We start from the raw sequence: 18,510 nt of genomic DNA on the forward strand, positions 1-18,510 counted from the left end.
AATGACCCCAAAACTTAGCTTAAAACAGCTACTTCAGGGCTTCCCTGGTGGCGCAGTGGTTGAGAGTCCGCCTGCCGATGCAGGGGACGTGGGTTCATGCCCCGGTCCAGGAAGATCCCACATGCCGCAGAGCGGCTGGGCCCGTGAGCCATGGCCGCTGAGCCTGCGTGTCCGGAGCCTGTGCTCCGCAACGGGAGAGGCCACAGCAGTGAGAGGCCCGCGGACCGCCCCAAAAAAACGAAAACAAAACAAAAAAACCCAGCTATTTCATTTACCCACCAATTTGTGGGTTCGAAATTCAGGGCAGGGCACAGCAGGAATGTTTAGTTTCTACTCCACAAATTTTGGGTCTGAGCTTGGAAGACTCAAGGGTTTGAAGCAACATGACTGGGGCTAGAATCACCAGGAAGTGTCTTCACTCACAAATCGGGCAGTTGAGGCTGGCTATTCACTGGGACCTCAGCAGGGGCTGTCAACTGGAACATTTAGAGTGGCTTCTCCATGTGGCTTGGGCTTCCCTGGGGTAGCTGGAGTGTACCAGTGAACAAGGTGGAAGCTGCATCGGCTTTCCTAACTTAGCCTTGGAAGTCATGCAGCATCGTTTCCACCTCATCCTCTGGGCTACCAGAGAGCTAGAGCTTGCCAAGATTCAAGGTGGGATGGGGAGGGTGGTGGATATAGATCCCTTCTCTCCATGGAAAGAGTGTGAAGACCACATTGTAGAAGAGCATATGGGATGGAGATATTGTTGTGGCCAACTCTGGAAAACACAATCTGCTACAGATGGTATTGATTCAGGGCCTCGTAATTGGATGACATCACTTAGGAACTGAGTGAAGACAGAGAGAAGAGGTCCCGGACTGAACCCTAGGCCTCAACATTTAGAGACTGGAAGGAGGAGCCAGTGGGCAGAAGCAAGCCTAGAGCAAATGCTGTTTCTTGCAGGGCTGCCACTTTCTGCTGAAACTCCTTAGGGAATGGGGTTGGAACATGTTCTTGCATCAGCATCAGCATCAGCTGCAAGCCAGGGCCAGAACCGGCCCTCCCCCAGTGGGCACTGACTGGGGGCTCAGCTGAGCACAACTCCTCAGGCCCACCAAGACGATCAGGTAGTCAGTAACTCTGGGTCCTGCAGGTGCTCAATCTTCCATAACACAAGGCAAGGTAGAGAGGGTGGTGGACTTAGACCCCTCCCCTGTAAGGGGGGGAACCCGCAACCCTAGCCAACCCACCCTTTTAGAAAACCATTTTTGCCTCTTCTTCAAGAGCTGAAGTATCCTCCAATTTACTCAACTCCAAAGAAAACTTAACATCCATACAGTAGCATCTGGATTGAGATTCATTTGACTTCAGTTTTCTCTAAGAATTAGTGGGTGAAGGTTGTCTTACATCTTGGAGAACTACCTAAACTAACAGTCCCCCTCCAGGGAACTAAACTGCCAGAAGTTCCCTAAATGGCAGGTCCCAGGAGATAATACAAAAGAATTAAGTTCTTCTTGACAAAGACCCTGCTATAATAGTTAAACGGTCCATGTGTTGGAGTTGGGAATTCTGTTATTATATAAATGTCTTGCTGAAATGGGTCTGACCTCTACAGAGATTTAAAAAGAATGAGGCACGTTCCTTTAAAGTTATTTTTGCTCATGCAAACGATGCCCTATTACACCCAGTAATGCTTAATTACTAAGTTAAAAGCAACTACATAGCAATTTGGACCACTCCAGGGTCGCTCTCACTGTTTTGTGGTTTTATGTAATTCGAATATTGTATACAAGAAGACTTGACCTGGAGCAGGCAGCAAGAAATATGTAATTAGAAACACTTCCCAAGGAAATTATAGTGACAAGTGAAGGCTTGAGGAGTTCCGCGGGAGCCTGGAGCTGCAGATATTCATTATAGGTACTTGGGAGGCTCAGCTGCCCTGCTGAAAACCGTGTCTAATTGCTGTGCGGCTGGATGCAGGCATGGAGGACAGCCCAGAGCCAGGAATTTTGTCTATGGCAACACAACACTCCATTTTTAAACTTTTCATTGCACAAGAAGAAATTGCTTAGGTTTTTTTTTTTTTTTTTTTTTCTCTTTTTCTTCCTCCCCATTTTAGAGATTGTACCAGCAGGGATTACCCTGCAGGTCTAACATTTCCTGGTAGCTAATGCTAGCTGGGTTAAGTGCATTTTGCTTTACCTCTGGCGTTAGCAGCTCCAGCCGGTCATTAATTACTGCACCAAGAAGCATTTTCCAATCAAAGTATTGTTTAATCAAAACAAAAGAAAATGAATGCTTGTTGCTGTCAACAATTATCAACTCTCCCTAAGAGTCTAAAGGAGAATACTGGAGGTTTTACACTTACGGAGAAGTGTCCCTCTGGGAGGGAGGGTCAGTTAAGAAGGCCTTCGTCTAGATACAGTGAAGTTGCCTAAAGTACAGTTGAGAATGCTTCACTGTGGGCGGGGAGGAAGCTGACCCCCAGGCAGGAAGACCCAGGAAGCTTATACACGCACTGTCCTGGGTCCCCAGTCATTCTGCTTTGTTAGTGTCCATATGATCTTGCTATTAGGCTAAATGTCCCAAATGCTTCTATGAGAGTGTCTGAGGGGAAAGACTGCTTTCCGGAGCAGTGAATAAGTGAAATCCACCTGCACGATAACAGCCACACTTCCTGAGTGCAGACAGCGTGCCCTGTGGCTTACAAACACGAGTTAGTGACCCTCATAATTCCCCCCCACCCCTAGGGGAGTACATCATTATCCCTGTTTCACAGATGGGAAGACTAAGACTCAGAGAGGTTAACCTGGCCAAGATCCACAACAGCCTGGTAAACAGCAGAGCCCACACTTGATTCGTAGTCTTTCCATCAGCACCTTCCCTCTTTATTTGCTTTTAAAATTTTATATGTGCTAAAATACACGTAACATAAAATCTACCATCTTAACCTTTTTTTTTTTGTGGTACGCGGGCCTCTCACTGTTGTGGCCTCTCCCGTTGTGGAGCACAGGCTCCGGATGTGCAGGCTCAGCGGCCATGGCTCACGGGCCCAGCCGCTCCGCGGTATATGGGATCTTCCCAGACCGGGGCACGAACCTGTGTCCCCTGCATCGGCAGGCGGACTCCCAACCACTGCGCCACCAGGGAAACCCCATCTTAACCCTTTTTACCTGCAGTACAGTGGCATTACGTGCATTCACACTGTTGTGCAGCATCACCATTATCCATCTCTAGAACTCTCTTCATCTTGCAAAACTGAAACTCTGTCCCCATTCAACAATAACTCCCCATCCTCCCTCTCCCCAGCCCCTGGCAACCACCATTCCACTTTCTGTCTCTCAGAATTTGACTTCTCTAGAGACTGGAATCAGACAGTATCTGTCTTTTTGTGACTGGCTTATTTCACTTAGCATGATGTCTTCAAGTTTCATCCATGTTGTAGCATGTGCCAGAACTTCCTTCCTTTCTAAGGCTGAACAATATTCCATTGTATGTATGGAACACCTTTTTTTTGGTCCCTGCACCCATGGAAGGACACTTAGGTTGCCTCCACCTTTTGGCTATTGTGAATATGCTGCTGTGTTGAACTCCTAACCACTAAGATACATAGAGACTTGGAGAATGAGTCTTAAAGGAAGGCGCACCGCCATGGGCTGCCTGACATGCCCCAACCTGAGATCAGCCAAGTACCATGTGCTCCATCACCCACTGGGGAAGGCACCACCTCACTGGCAGGGGAAAGCGGTGCACAAGGCCAAAACATCCCCCAGGCTGATCAGCTGGAGAGCCACAGCTCCATGCTACTAGCACAGCCAATGCCACTGTGCTTCCCTGAGCCTTAGATTCTGGGGAAAACAAGGGTCTTCAAATCCAAACTGCTCAGTCCAGACGTGACTGCAGGATTCACCACCTGGACGGAGCGTGCCCTGGGACTCCACTGGCGCATCCGCCAACCCCTGCCGACTTCTCCACTCGGTGGTTCTGAGGGCGGTTACGGGTGAGTTGTGTTCCCTCCTAAGGTTACCACCCTAAGATTTTTGGAAATGTGAGAAGCATTTCTGGTTGTCATAACAATCCGTCTGGGGGACACTACTGACATTTAACATGTGGAGCCAGGGACAAGAGGCGCCCTGCCATGTGTGAGGCAGTCACCCACAACAAAGAATTGCCCTGCATCGTGAATCACTTCCAAACGTCTCATTAAAACGTATCTTGTAAGCAAAAAACCTCATTATAATCATCTGGGCCTAAAACCTAATTACGTTTTGCAAATGAACACAAAGTAATTCTGCATGGTTTTTATATGCACCAGATTTTCCAGGAATGCAACTATTGAGTAAATTGAGGGAGACTGTATTTTTTTTTATATGGAACTTTCCCGAGAGTTGTTCACCATTTTGGAAAATCATGGCAATGCCACTCCTAGTATTTTTTTTTTTTTTTGCTTTTACTTTTATTTGCTTTTTTTTTTTTTTTTCTGCAGCATTTATTCCTGGGCCGTAAGTTTTTGTTTCTTCAGTTTCTTCTGGGATATCTTTGTCTTCTGTGCAACCTCCTCTTCAGGTTTAGGAATAATCTGTTCTTTTTCAGGAAGGATCATCTCAGTGTGGCAGGGAGAGCTCATGTATGGGTTGATCTGACCATGAGCTCTGTAAGTCCTGCGTGGCATCTTGGGTGCTTTGCTCACTTGGATATGCTTAATGACCAGAGAATCTACATCTAAGCCCTTAAGTTCAGCATTACTCTCTGCATTTTTGAGCATGTGCAGTAAAAATTCAGCCCTTTTTTGGGGCTACCGACCCTGTGTCCAGCCCCACTCTTTGGCCTGGGCACACCTACCAACTCCACCATTGTAAAGACAGACTGGCACACATTGCTTCTGTAAAATCACATCCTTCAGATACGTGGTGGTTTTTCAGATATGCATACCCTGAATGGCCTGGGCAGTTTCACGAGTGTTCTTAAAGTGAACACGAAGATCTGAGCCTCTTGATTTGCATGATTCTGTGGGTCAAGTGAATAGTGAACCATTTTTGGAGATCACCTCAGACTGCTTACCCAAAAAGGACTCCTAGCATTTGAGTTGCAAAAAATATATAAAACTTAATCAATTTTATTTGAATTGCCACATTCAAAGTCCACTTTAGAGGCAACCCCCCTCCATAGGAGGGGTCTATGTCTACCACTCACCGCCCCACACTCCCATCTTCTGGTATAGTCCTGCCCCAGCATTTACATGTTGAAATACATATTCTGTTTTTATACACTTCTATTCTTTTATTTCTTCTTTTACACCCAGGACATTATATAACTTTTATTTTTAAACATTTTGTGTGTTGGTCGATTATGTTAGACCACAAATCCCGATGCAAACCTCTTGGGAGCCAGATGTGTTTCAGAATTCAGAATTCTCCAGATTTTAAGTACTAAAAGTAGTATGGTGCACCTACAATATGTTATATAACCCCTCAGCGGGGTCTAGAATAGCATCCTGTCGTCGATCACACATATTTCTACAGCAAAACGTACACATGAACACATAAGAGTGCGATGAATTACGTCTACGTGTAACTTCAGATCAGCTCAGGGCGGGTTTTGTTGACAAAATTTTAAAAACCGATTTAGGATGTCCGAAGCGTTTTGGATTCTGGATAAGTGATTGTGGCCCTCTGTTTTGTGGCCCTCACTGGGCAATAATATAATGAAGGGGGTGGTTTAAGAACGAGGCGCTGGATCTGATAGGCTGCGAGCATCTCACGGTCAGTCTTTGGAGGGGTGTGTGAGGGTCCACCTGAGGGCCTCCCTTCCCAAAGCCTCCTCTGGCTTCAAGTGAATGGGACCTGGTTACTCTCTTTCCTGTCTGTCAGCTTCTGGACCTTTCCCAATTCACTTTGTCAGACAGCCGCCAACACACGTGATGACCCCATGGTAACTGACAACATCTGATGGCTGCTCCAAGCAGGGCGGATAGGTGTTCTGTGAGCTCCAATCCCTCTGCTCTTATGCCCAAAGGTAAGCTGTTCTCTCTGCCTGAAATCCTGCTTTATCCCCCTTGTCCTCCAGGTGAGGGATTCCTTCTTAAAGGCCCAGGTTAGGGACTTCCCTGACGGTCCAGTGGTTAAGGCTTCATGCTTCCAATGCAGGGGGTACCGGTTCAATCCCTGGTGTGGGAAGTAGGATCCCACATGCCCCATGGCATGGCCAAAAAAATAAAAAATGGAAAAGATAAAGCCCCAGGTTAAATGTCATCTATTTATGGGACTTCCCCAAAGTTCCCCAATGGCATTTGTCACTCCCTCAGGCGAGATTCCCGTTAACTCTTGGTATGTTCATTCATTCCAGAAACTTTTTTTTTTTTTCGGTACGCGGGCCTCTCACTGTTGTGACCTCTCCCGTTGCGGAGCACAGGCTCCGGACACGCAGGCTCAGCGGCCATGGCTCACGGGCCCAGCCGCTCCGCGGCATGTGGGATCCTCCCAGACCAGGGCACAAACCCGTGTCCCCTGCATCGGCAGGCGGACTGTCAACCACTGCACCACCAGGGAAGCCCAGAAACATATTTTTTTGAGTGCTTACTATGTGCCAGGGACTGGGCTAGGCTGAAGAATGTGGACCCTATATGACCTTGGATTTCCAGGTCTCCCAAGGTCCTAATCAGGACACAAGACACTCATCAGCCTCTTGTCCTTGCCAGGGGAGCGGAGGTTCCCTGGAGCCCCTGTCCCAGAACAGTTCCGTTCCTGCAGAGAAAGGAACTCACATTTGTAGGGCAGCTACTTAATGTGCCAAACGCTCTGCAAAGTTCTGTTCTCTTCAGAAAGGGGCCACTTGTTGGTGTGCCCAGCAGACAAAGTCCCAGGATAAATGTGCTACATCTTTCTAGAATTTTAATTTCACTCAAAGACTTGGGAGGGAGAGTTAATTAGTGTGAGGTAAGTAATGTAAAACATGATTTTCACATTAATCAATAGTGGATATAGAATAGCATGGAGCAGAATGCTAAATTAACACATGTTCTTAATTTATTATTTGAAGAGGTAATACATGTTCATGAAGCAAAATGTGAAAAGTATAAAAAAGTTTAGAATGAAAATTTACCCCTCTGTTCTCCAACCACCCAGCTTCACTCCCAGGAGGCAACCGCTATGCCCAGATTCTTGGGAATCCTCCAAGAAATCATCCATACACAGTCCAAGTAAGTACCCGTGTATGTGGGTTATTGTTGCTGTTCAGTATAATGAGCATAAAATACACACTGCCCTGCATCTTGCTTTTTTCAGATAACACTACATCTTGGAGACCTTTTCATAAATCATAGAGACTTATTTCATTCTTTCAACAGCTGCACAGTTTTTCATTGTATGGATGTGCCAGAATTTGTTAACCAGCCCTGTGATGATTATTTCCAGTATTTTCCTATTGCAAACAACACTACAACAAATATAACCCTGAATAATCTTCATTTGTACATGTGTTAGTATATCTGTAGGAGAGATTCCTGAAAGTAGGTCACAGGGCATATTGCATGGTCCACTTGCCCTCTGAAGAGTGCTCCCAATCTACACTACATCAGAGTATCTGTTTCCTGATCCTTTAGCCAATGCACAACAGACAACACAGTGTTCTTAACCTTTCTGACATTAGCCAATCTGATGGGTGAAGACTTGTATCTCATTAGAGTTTTTATTTGCTTTTTTTTTTAATTATGAAGGAGGTTGAGTATCTTTCTTTTCTTTTTTTTAATGTTCAAGACCCATTTGTATTTCTTATTCTGGGAACTGTTTCTTCATATCATTTCTCCATGTTTCTACTGGATTGTTGGCTTTTTTTTCTTATCAACATTTAGAATTTCTTTAAATATTAAGGAAGGGTCCCTTTTGCTATGTGAATTGCAAATATTTCCCTCCAGTATGTTTGTCTTTTGATTAGTTGGGTTCCCTCCCCTCCCCCCTCACCTCATTTGTTTTATACATATATATGGTAGCTAAATTTACCTTTGCTTTTATAGCTCCTGGGTTTTAGATCATCTTTAGAAAAGCTTCTCCCCTATCTGAGGTGATTTAAGAAATATTCTCTCATTAATTCTTTCCACGAAAAGTTTATTAAGTCCTGTCTCTGTACCAAGCGCTGCTTTAGGGGATGGAGTTGCAGTGTTGAACGAGGCAGACCACGAGGACACGTTCTGAGTTCTTTTGCTAAGGTTTTTCGCACTTTTCCTAACTACTTTTACGATTTCATTTTTTTTGCATTTAAATCTTTCTTCCATCGGGAATTTAATCTGCTGTAGACTGTGAGGGATCTTTTTTTTTTCCCCAGCTGGCAACCCACTCAATCTCGACATCACTGACTAAATAATTTATCTTATCTTTACTAACTTGAGATGTCAGTTTTATCATATGCTAAATTCCCATAGCCAACACATTTTTATGCTAAAAACAAGACCTCAAATCAATGTCCTGCTTCCAGCTTCACCAAGAGACCCCTCAGGCTGTCAGTCTCCTTTTTATTTATTTATTTTTTATTATTTTTTACTTTTTGGCTGTACCACGCGGCATGTGGGCTCTCAGTTCCCCCACCAGGGATCAAACCCACGCCCTGTGCAGTAGAAGCGCGGAGCCTTACCCACTGGACTGCCAGGGAATTCCCAGTCTCCTCTTTTTTTGCCTTTAGGAGCACTTGGTGGGAAGTCTGAATATCACCGATGTCTTTTTATCCTCTTTACTCTTCACAGTAGTAACCTCCAAGGTAGAGAGTGTATCTCCATTTCCCAAGCAAGGAAATTAGACCTAGAGATGTGACGACCCACACACCATCCATCTGCCTCTGGGAGTGAATGCCTGTTAGTTGAGAAGTCCAAGGCCAGCTCCACACAAGCTGTGCTTTCAGTCTTTCTTTGTAAATTTGAAACGGAAACCCGGAGGGTCCAGGCTCTGTAGGTTATAAAGGTTGTAAACTGTCAGAGGCCACATTTCTTGCCCACTGGACTAGAGGAACAGAATCTGCGGAGGGAGATGATGGAGTCTGAACCAGGCAATGGAGAAGGTTAGGTGGCAAGAAAAGGCAGGCCCACATCCACGGTTCTCTGTGTGCCCGGACTCCAGCTGTATTCCTGTTTCTGTGTTCCTTGAGACCTTCCTATATCTTTAGATAAATTCTCCTTAAGCTGCTTTCACCTGGGTTTCTGTCACCTGCCATCAAAAGGATCCTAGAAAATGGCTGAAATGAGCCCAGTCCTGGAATGGTTTTTTTCCAACAGCTTCTCTCGCGTACATCACAAAAGGGGGCCAGGATGCTGTGTCCGCTCTGAATTGTGTCTCAAAGGGCAAATGGAATGTGTGGTTATGGCCAGTGTAGGGGCTCCAGAGACCAGGGTCCTCAGCCACCCACCATGTGAGCCCATCTGTAACCAGACTGGAGGGTTGTCACAGTACAAACACAAAGCCTACTTCTCTTTCCACCTGATTAAGGTGTTATTTAGAAAAATGAGACCTTCTTACTCCTTCTTACTTTCCCCTGGGCCCCTGTGTGATGGTGTAGACCAGGAACTCATGCCAGAACGTAGCCAGCGTCTGACCCTCTCATCTGTTCTCGCCTCCCCAGGGTACTGTTGGTTCTTTCAGGAATTACAGCTGCCCCCCAGGTTGGAAATCTGGAAGCCGGTTTCTCCTCAGTGCCTCTTGCCCTTGACCTTTCTTTTCCATTCTCACTGCCAATTCCAAGTGCTACTTCCTCGGGCCCAAATGGTTGTAATGGAGTCCTAACATTACTGACCCCATGCCTGTGCATGGCCTGAAATGCCCTATCTCACATATGCACCAGAGTCCAAGTTGAAATATCACCTTCACTGTGGGGCCTCTCTGACCACCTAGGATCCGGCCTCTCCCTGTGACACAGACCTCTACCCTAAGATGTTACAGAAGGAATTCTCCAGGGATCAGCTGTGTGACCAGAAGCACGACCCCATGCTTAACTTTTTTGAGCCTCTGTTTCTTCATAGGTCAGATAGGATAAATAGCGGGGCTTTGGTGAGAATTCAAACTAGAAGGTAGAAATGACCATTTCAGGGCTTGCTCATAAAAGGGAACCCACTTTTGTGTCCTTTGCTCTCTTTCTCCAGTTTTCACAGCAGACTGTTTGTTAACTCTTTGAGGCCTGGGATCTTGCCTTACTGGGTGCCTTGCAGAGAGCATGGCATAAAGCAGGAGCTCAATGCATGCTGAATGAATAAATACATAAATGGAAGAATGAAGAAAAAACCCTCTCCGATCTTAAGACTCTGTTCAACCCCATGTGCACTTTTGCCAAATTAATACGCCTTCAGTTTGGCTTTCGACATATGTGTCACTTATTGTTGAAAAATCATCTATGGGGACTTCCCTGGCGGTCCAGTGGTTAAGACTCCACACTTCCACTGCAGGGGGCACGGGTTTGATCTCTGGCCTGGGAACTGAGATCCCACATGCTGAGTGGAGCAGCCAAAAACAAACAAACAAACAAACAAACAAACCAGATGAAACTTTAAAAAAATTAAAAAATAAAAATCACCTATGGCTCTCTAGTGCCCATAGGTTCATATTCCTTCCTTCAGATTCAGGGCTCCTCATGATCTGGCCCTATATACTGTTTTTTTGGTGTTATTTCCCATTATTCACTGCTACAGTCCTTTTAATGTAGCTGTTCTGGGACGTCTAGTCATTGCCAGCCACTTCCAAAAAGTCCTTTCCTTTCTTATCCTGTCTTTGCACCTTCATTCATACTTGGTTTCCTTACTAAAAGGCATTTCCTTCTCTCTGCCTAATCACCTCCTACTCATCGGTGGCAGAGAAAGCTAGTTGCTTCCTAATATCCCTAAAGAAATTGAAAAAAGTTCCCCAATAATTCCACCATTTGACATTTGGACATAGTTTCTTCCAAGCTTTATTTCTATGCATTTAAAAAATATTTTAAAAAATATTAATTGGGAAGCAGTTTCTATAATGACCACCACACACTTATTTCTACTTGCATAAACAAAAAGAAGCAAATAAAAATCACCATAATCCTACTATCCTAGCCAGTGATTTAACCCTCTGGTCACATGTACGCTTTAGGCACATATTAGTATTTAAAACAACAATTCCATTCAATTTTTTCACAAAGTTGAGATATTGTGATCTATCTAGTTTCTACTCTATTTTATTTGGTTAGCATTGTTTCAAAACACATTTTTCATGTCATTAAGAAAGCTTGGTAAACATAATTTTTTAAAAAATAGAAGCACGATAAGCACAATATCCCATTGTTTGAGTAAACCATAATTTACTTAGTTTTTCCATTGCTCCACATTTAGGGTTTCTTTTTTCAAGTTTCCTTTATTTTAAACAATACTACAATGAATATTTTTGTGCATAAATGTTTGACCTTGTTTCTCAATAGCTCCTTAGGATTACTGCAGTAACTACATTTCATGAGTGTTTGCCATGTACCAAGCATTAACTGTAATGTTACTACACTGGATCCTCATAGCAATGCTATAAAAGGTAGATTATCATTCCCATTTCACAGATGAGAAAACTGAAGCACAAAGGGTAATGTGCTCAATGTGCTCAAAACCATGAGAGTGTGGCCAAAATTTAACCCGGCCAGTGTGACTCCCAAGCCCATGCTCTCAGGCGTGAACTTTTTAAGGCTCTTGATACATTTGCCAAATGACTTTCCAGAAAGGTTGTTCCCGTCTACACCAGCAATATAAGAGTGTCCATCACTCTTATTTCTCCTTTTTTCAAGTGATTGGTAGGCATTTGCATTTCAGTTTCTCTGGGCTGTCTCTTCATGTGGTTTGCCCATCTATCAGTGAAGGTTACCACAGACCACTAATTAGCTCAGCTAAACTTCCCAGTGGCAGGCAAAGTGGTGATGTTTCCTCCAGAATCTGGCCACATTTGTCCCACTCTGATGTGAGAGTGACCTAACAAATGCAAACACTATAAAATAAAATAACATTTTTATACTGGGAGACATAGAGACTTCTAGGCCTGTCGATTTGTGTACAGTCTAGAGGAGCTTTCATCTGGAAGCCGGCGCCATATGTAATTTGCATGTTCAGGAAATTACATAATTACATAAGAAGTGCTATAATTACATAAGAAGTGCTTTCTTCTTTGTACGTGAGATGCTTATTCATGCATATCGGTATAATTTCAAAAGAAATAAAACCAGGTTAATTTCAAAGAAAATCAAGAGTTTGCTAAAACTGAAGTATAAAAGTAACACAAAGAAAATTCATTGATTTTTCTTTAAAATGCCAATATCATAAAAATTCTGCAATTGGATTTTGGGTGGCATTATGGGCATGAACAATCCCCTTTTGGAAGACTGAGGCCATCTCAGGGTAGCATCTGAAATGTATTTTTTTTAACACAGTATATTTATTTACTTATTTATTTATTATAAATTTATTTATTTATTTTTGGCTGTGTTGGGTCTTCATTGCTGCTCGCGGGCTTTCTCTAGCTGCGGTGATCAGGGGCTACTCCTCGTTGCGGCGCACAGGCTTCTCCTTGCAGTGGCTTCTCTTGTTGAGGAGCACGGGCTCTAGACATGTGGGCTTCAGTAGTTGTGGCACACAGGCTTAGTTGCTCTGAGGCATGTGGGATCTTCCCGGACCAGGGCTCGAACCTATGTCCCCGAACCCATGTCCCCTGCATTGGTAGGCGGATTCTTAACCATTGCTCCACCAGGGAATCCCTGAAATGTATCTTTCTTACTAACACAGTTTTGACGCCACGTTTCTTCCAGGACAGTTAATGCCTTGGGCAGTGGAATGGGACATCCACTGGTCACAAGTCTGGCGTGCTTCTCTGGGGTCCCTTGTATACTATCATCAGCCACCATTCACGAGCACCCACTATGTGTTAAGACAGTGGGAGGTGTTCTACACATGCCTTGGTTCTCATCTGCACAGTAACTATGCGAGGTGAACAGGATTTGCTCCAGCCTTGAGATGAAGAAGCCGAGGCCCAGCAGTCACAGGTTAGTGGGAGAGCTCAGAATCTGAAAACCCGAACCTGGGCCCACTGGCTGCACCCCTCTGGCGGAGGGCTAGTGGAATGGACCGCTTATTATGAATGGCTATCCCTCCTCCTTCACAATTGGCTGGGCTGCATCCAAGGGAGAATTTTGGTGGATCAGAAGAAATCTGAAGAGTAAATGCATTTGCACTACTGTTTTGGGGATCTACACTCGAAAGACACTGTGACAGTGACGAAGGGTTACTGGCACTTGTCTCCCCAGACTGACAGCTATCAAAATCCATTCTTGCCCTGAGCTGTCGTCCTTGAAAAATTAGTAACACACACTTACATGACTGTTCATACAGTCCAATGGACAAGATCTTCTATTGCCTACTTTTCTCAGCTTCTCATACAAGTTATAGAAGTCTGAAGGCCCTCCATTATGCTAGGCAGGTACTGTGGTAAAACATCCTTCTTCCTCTTTCCTCCACGTAGTGTGAGGGGTCTGGAGACAAAATGATCCTGTTTGGGCCGATGACTTAACAATGTCAGGGGCTGCTGGTGCCAGTTACTGAGGGATGGGCAGGTCCTCAGACAGGAAAAGGAGACTTGGAGGATGGGATCATGGCCAGTAGCAGGAATGCCATTTCCTCTGGGCACTTCCTCCTGCGTAGGGAGAGGAGAGTGTCCTAGATAGGTGGTGCTGGGGGACAAAAGTTTAAATAGCCCCTACTCTAGGAGGTATGCCAGGGGTTGGTTGATCCCTGCACATATATATCTCTCTCTCTTTTTAAAATACCAGATATATTATGGTGAAAATATTTCCATGCCTTTTTCTGCTATTAGCTTGAGGGCTCCAGGGTAGGATCATTGCTACTCACAGAACATAAGCCAGAACCGAGCATGGGATTGGCATTTAGGAAATATTGAGATGAGGACTATAAGGAAGTCATATTCTGTAAGTTGCTCTATGTGGCTGTCTGTTACTCATTGAGTTTATTTCTCTGTTAAATATCCCTGAGCTTCTAGTCAAGTCATATTTAAATGTTGTATCTAGTCTCAGATGTCCTGGAGAATTAAGTAAGGAAATTAAGGTATCTATGCCAAACTGTAAAGGGGGAAACAATCCCCCCCCCATCGATTTCCCTCCCCTTCTCCCAGGATAACAGAAATGATGATTAAGAGTCCCGACGGGAAGGTGAATTTCAGGGAGAACAGTTGGGGTGTTAACGACTGTCTCTTGGATATTTTCCATTTCTAGTCTTGGAAAATCTGACTTTCACTTGATTAAGGAAAGTAGCAGGTTTCTCATCGGCACTATGCCTATATTTTATGCCTATAAAAAGCAGGCAACAGCCTGCACTTTTAGGGAACATGCAATACAATAATCTGTTCTGAACTGGAGCTGACATCTGAAGCTTCTCATGGTCCTACCTGCCTGACAGTAGTGAAAACTACAAAAACCTAGAACCGAGAACATCCTGGCCTTTGTTAGGAGCACCTTCTATATTTTGCATTTTGCTAATAATAGCTACCTAAAGATACTCTACTAGTTACATCATCATGCTGTCACTAATCCTCACAACTCTGCAAGGTAAAATATTACACTAAACCTATCTTTACAGACGAGGCAACAAACGCAAAAATTTTGTAATTTTCCCAAGCAGGAGGCCCCAAAGGTCATAAGCTTGTAAGGGCCTAAGCTGGCATCAGAACCGCTTGTTATTGCCACTTATGTCAGATGGCTTCTGATATGACTGATATCCACTGTTTTCTCTAAGCTAATTTTCAGACTTCTTGGTCTGCGGAATTATTTTTTTTAAAGGATCAGTGATTACTTGTAGGTTCTTTTTTAAATTGACTCCCATGTATGTCAATCAAAACAGTTTGTGCATGCAATTACAGTTTTCAGAATGGGTGCTTGGAATGGAGCAATATGAAAAGAAATGGAAAAAAATCAAACCTTGGCAACTGGTTTAGTAAGAATTATACTTCTAAGCTTGCAATCTGTGAGGAATTTGCAGAATTTCCTCTTCCTGAACTGAACTTCTTCCTTCCTTCATTTCCCAGGTCAGCTTAAATCCTGGCTCTTGCTTAAGGCCTCCTCTCAAATGAAAAGCTCCTTTTTCACACTATGATAATATATATACAGCGTCCCAGTCAGATTGCTCATTCGATCACTTAATCAGAGTCTTCCTTACCATTTTACTGAAATGTGTCCTGAGCTTTTGGGTTTCACTACTTTCAGTGTCAAGGGCACAAGGGCTAAAGGTTACACTTCTTTTTATCCCTTTCGTAGCAAGATGGTGCTGTGCACATAGAATTTGCTCAGTAATACTTGATCCATGTATAAATAGGTGAAAAATAAGTGAATTTGGAAAAATTCAGGGAGTAAGTAAATTAGGATGGTATAGTAACAGACATTTTAAAAAGTACTTTAAAGTTTATAAAATGCTTCTCAAGCAACCTCATTTGTACCTCAGAATAACCCAGAGGAAACTGGCTTGGAGAGGTTAAGAGACTTACTCTTGAAACCCAGATCCCCTTCCTCCAAAGCTTGTTTTATTTCCATTATAGTTGACTCTTAATTATGAATATGAGATTAAATGTGGAGACAACCCCCCCATAAAACATCCTCACCAGCAGAGGGCGCAAGAATATGTATGGGTCTTGGAGTAAGATTTGCATACTGGCCCAGCCACTATTTTTTTTAATATAAATTTATTTATTTATTTATTTTTGGCTGCGTTGGGTCTTCGTTGCTCTGTGTGGGTTTTCTCTAGTTGCGGCGAGGGGCGGCTACTCTTCGTTGCGATGTGCAGGCTTCTCACTGCGGTGGCTTCTCTTGTTGTGGAGCACCAGTTCTAGGCGTGCCGGCTCAGTAGTCGGGGCTCGCGGGTTCTAGGGCACAGGCTCAGTAGTTGCGGCGCACCGCCTTAGTTGCACCGCGGCATGTGGGATCTTCCCGGACCAGAGCTCGAACCCGTGTCCCCTGCATTGGCAGGTGGCTTCTTAACCACTGCGGCACCAGGGAAGCCCCTGGCCCAGCCACTTTAAGAGCTAGTGACCTTGGGCAAATCATTTTATTTTTCTGAGCCTCATCCGTAAACTAATGATGATAATCTCCCCTCCCCCCAGCACTGCAGCGTAGTCATAAGGATTAGAAATCTTCTGTGGCTAAAACATAGTAGGTGAACTGTAAATTGTATCTCTCCTGATCCCCATAAGAAGATCACAGGAGCGGTTTGGAGGTTAAATCGATATTAATTCTTGTTTGATGTTTTAATAAATATTTGAAATTAGTTTGCATATTTGACCCTTACAATAGCTTAACTGGGCAAAGAAATGAATATTGATGAGAAAATTTTAATACCCAGTGCTGGCAAGAGTGAGGAAGCCAATTGGAACAACATTTCTGGATAGAAAGCCTTAAAAATATGGTATGTCCTTTGCCCCAAAATCCATTTAACCTAAGAAAATAGTATTGGATGGTAGCAAGACTTAGCAAAACAAAGGATGTCATCACCACTCTTTATAACAGCATAAGAAGAAACAACCTAAATGTTCAATGTAGGGCACAGGCTTAATAATTATAGTTTCTCCATCAAACTGAACACCGTGCAGTCATTAAAATGATGCTATAGAAGAATATCCTAAAAGGAAAGATGATCACAATACAGCAAGCAAAGATCACAAGACACAAACAGCCCGCTTTAACTTTTGTTTAAAAATATACACAGGACAGAAATCAAAATTTCCATAGGAGATGCGATTGTTAGTGAAGCTTTTTTTTCCTACTTCTCTTTGCTTATCTTATTCTCTAAATGTTCTGCAATAAACATGTATCACTTTTTTGATAAAAATAGTTTTTTCTTTTACATGTGCAGAGTTGGTGTTTTTTTTAAACACTGCCTGCCAGCACAACCAGACCAGTGGTCAAGTAAATTAAGTTAGTTGTAATAAAGTAACTTGGAAGTTTCAAGTCGTTAGCTGAAGAGAGTAATTAAAATCCTAATGAAATTACACAGCACTGGTCGCTTAGCTGCAGTAAGGCTGCTCTAAATATAGACACCGGGTTCCACTTTCTCAAAAGGCCTAAAAATGGCATAACATAAAAAATGAACAATTGCTCATGTAAAGGGCCATGTGCCATGTTTGTCCTAAACCACTGTAACCCGAACTCACCCATATCTCATCCTCCAGGCTGGCTGCATGTCTCTGGAAGGGTGTATTTGCTCTACATTACTCAATTTACTTTCTTGAACTTGAAATGGAGTGGAATTTCAATGCACAGTTACCCATTAGCTCCAAGGCTAAATTTAAACCTTTAATTAAATTAATCCCTTGATCTTAAACACATTTTTTCTCCCTCAGGAAAGTGTAGAGGGTTTCTTAGATGTCACAGAACTCAAGTCAGTGTGACAATTGTTCCTACTGCATTTGGTAAGTCACCCGAACCGCACAGGGAAATCTGCAGGCGTTTTCGTATGGCTCATGGTAACCCCCACCCACTCCAACCCCCCCAGGACAGGCATTTGTTGGGCGTGAGGTTGGGGTACAGAATTCTGCCACCCCTCGCAGATCCAGAGCTGCAGCTTGGACAGGTACTCATCTTTACATAAGACATTGTAGGTGCCAGACGGATGTTTATGAAATAAATGACAGAAAGTAGCTGTGGATATTGTTCCCAGTTTATACGGGAGGAAAAGAGATCATAACCCACAAAAAATTTGCAAGGTGACAAGGGGAAAAGGTTGTGAGGCCATCTTAGCTTACCTTGGTCTTCATGGAAAACGGAGCACGTTTCTGGGCCGAAGTAAAAATTTATGTTGGCCTTTGCTAAGAAAGAGATGAAAACTGACAGCACCATCAAATGGAGATGTATCAATTAGTCTGGCCACACGTTTGATGTTCACGCCTGGGTTCTTACGCACCCTCGGGTATGCATTTAAATCAGGGGCTGCATCCTCAGTCTGCGAATGAATGAGACACAAACTCAACGGTTAGCGACAGCTTTCTGGTGGGACTGTCCACATAAGGGGTGTGTAACTATTAATAAGGATGTATTTCTCGGGGCCCAACAGCAGCGCGGTTTCTAGTTAACAAGCTCGCGGGCCAAATCTCCGCGTCGCTCCAATTAATTGTCCCGCAGACCCACAATTCTCCCGCGACCACATTTTCACGCCGTGACTCATGGGGTTCTGCTCGCGCCCCCAATTCCCAGTCCAAGCGCTACGAGGAAACGTGCTACCTCCCTCACCTGTGCGCGCGCCCTGGCAGCCACCAACTCTCCCCGCAGTCGGCTCGGACTACCTGGACCGCCCGGCCGATCCCTCGCCCCGCCACCCGTTTGGCTTTCCCTTCCTCCTCCTCTTCCTCCTCCTCCGGCCCCCCGCCTCCGGCCGCCAGCCTCCGCGGCTGCCGCCTGCGGCTTTGTTTTCCTCCCAGGTTTCATTCCCCACACGTGATACAGTGTTTTTGCAAAGAGCGCTTCGGAGCGCGAGCGCGGGGCGCGCGCACCTATAAATACGGA

The 18,510-nt window shown here is 44.3% G+C and overlaps 1 long non-coding RNA gene and 1 pseudogene across 4 annotated transcripts in view; both read right to left on the reverse strand.

Moving 5' to 3' along the window:
- The window catches only part of LOC308626693, a 64,056-nt gene that overhangs the window by 44,150 nt on the left and 1,396 nt on the right, over positions 1-18,510 (reverse strand). For 2 of the 3 annotated variants that reach the window (XR_014017289.1, XR_014017290.1), the window contains exon 2: positions 17,754-17,950. This is a non-coding gene — a long non-coding RNA (uncharacterized lncRNA). Of the gene's footprint in view, positions 1-15,724; positions 15,970-17,753; positions 17,951-18,510 lie in introns of those variants that run through there. The other variant, XR_014017291.1, reaches the window with a different exon arrangement.
- On the reverse strand, positions 4,300-5,016 carry LOC308626623 (large ribosomal subunit protein uL22-like; annotated as a pseudogene). Its single transcript has one exon. The product of its transcript is annotated as a large ribosomal subunit protein uL22-like (transcript).

The sequence above is a fragment of the Mesoplodon bidens genome (assembly GCF_964165515.1).
Source record: "Mesoplodon bidens genome assembly, chromosome: 13".
Lineage (NCBI taxonomy): Eukaryota > Metazoa > Chordata > Mammalia > Artiodactyla > Ziphiidae > Mesoplodon > Mesoplodon bidens.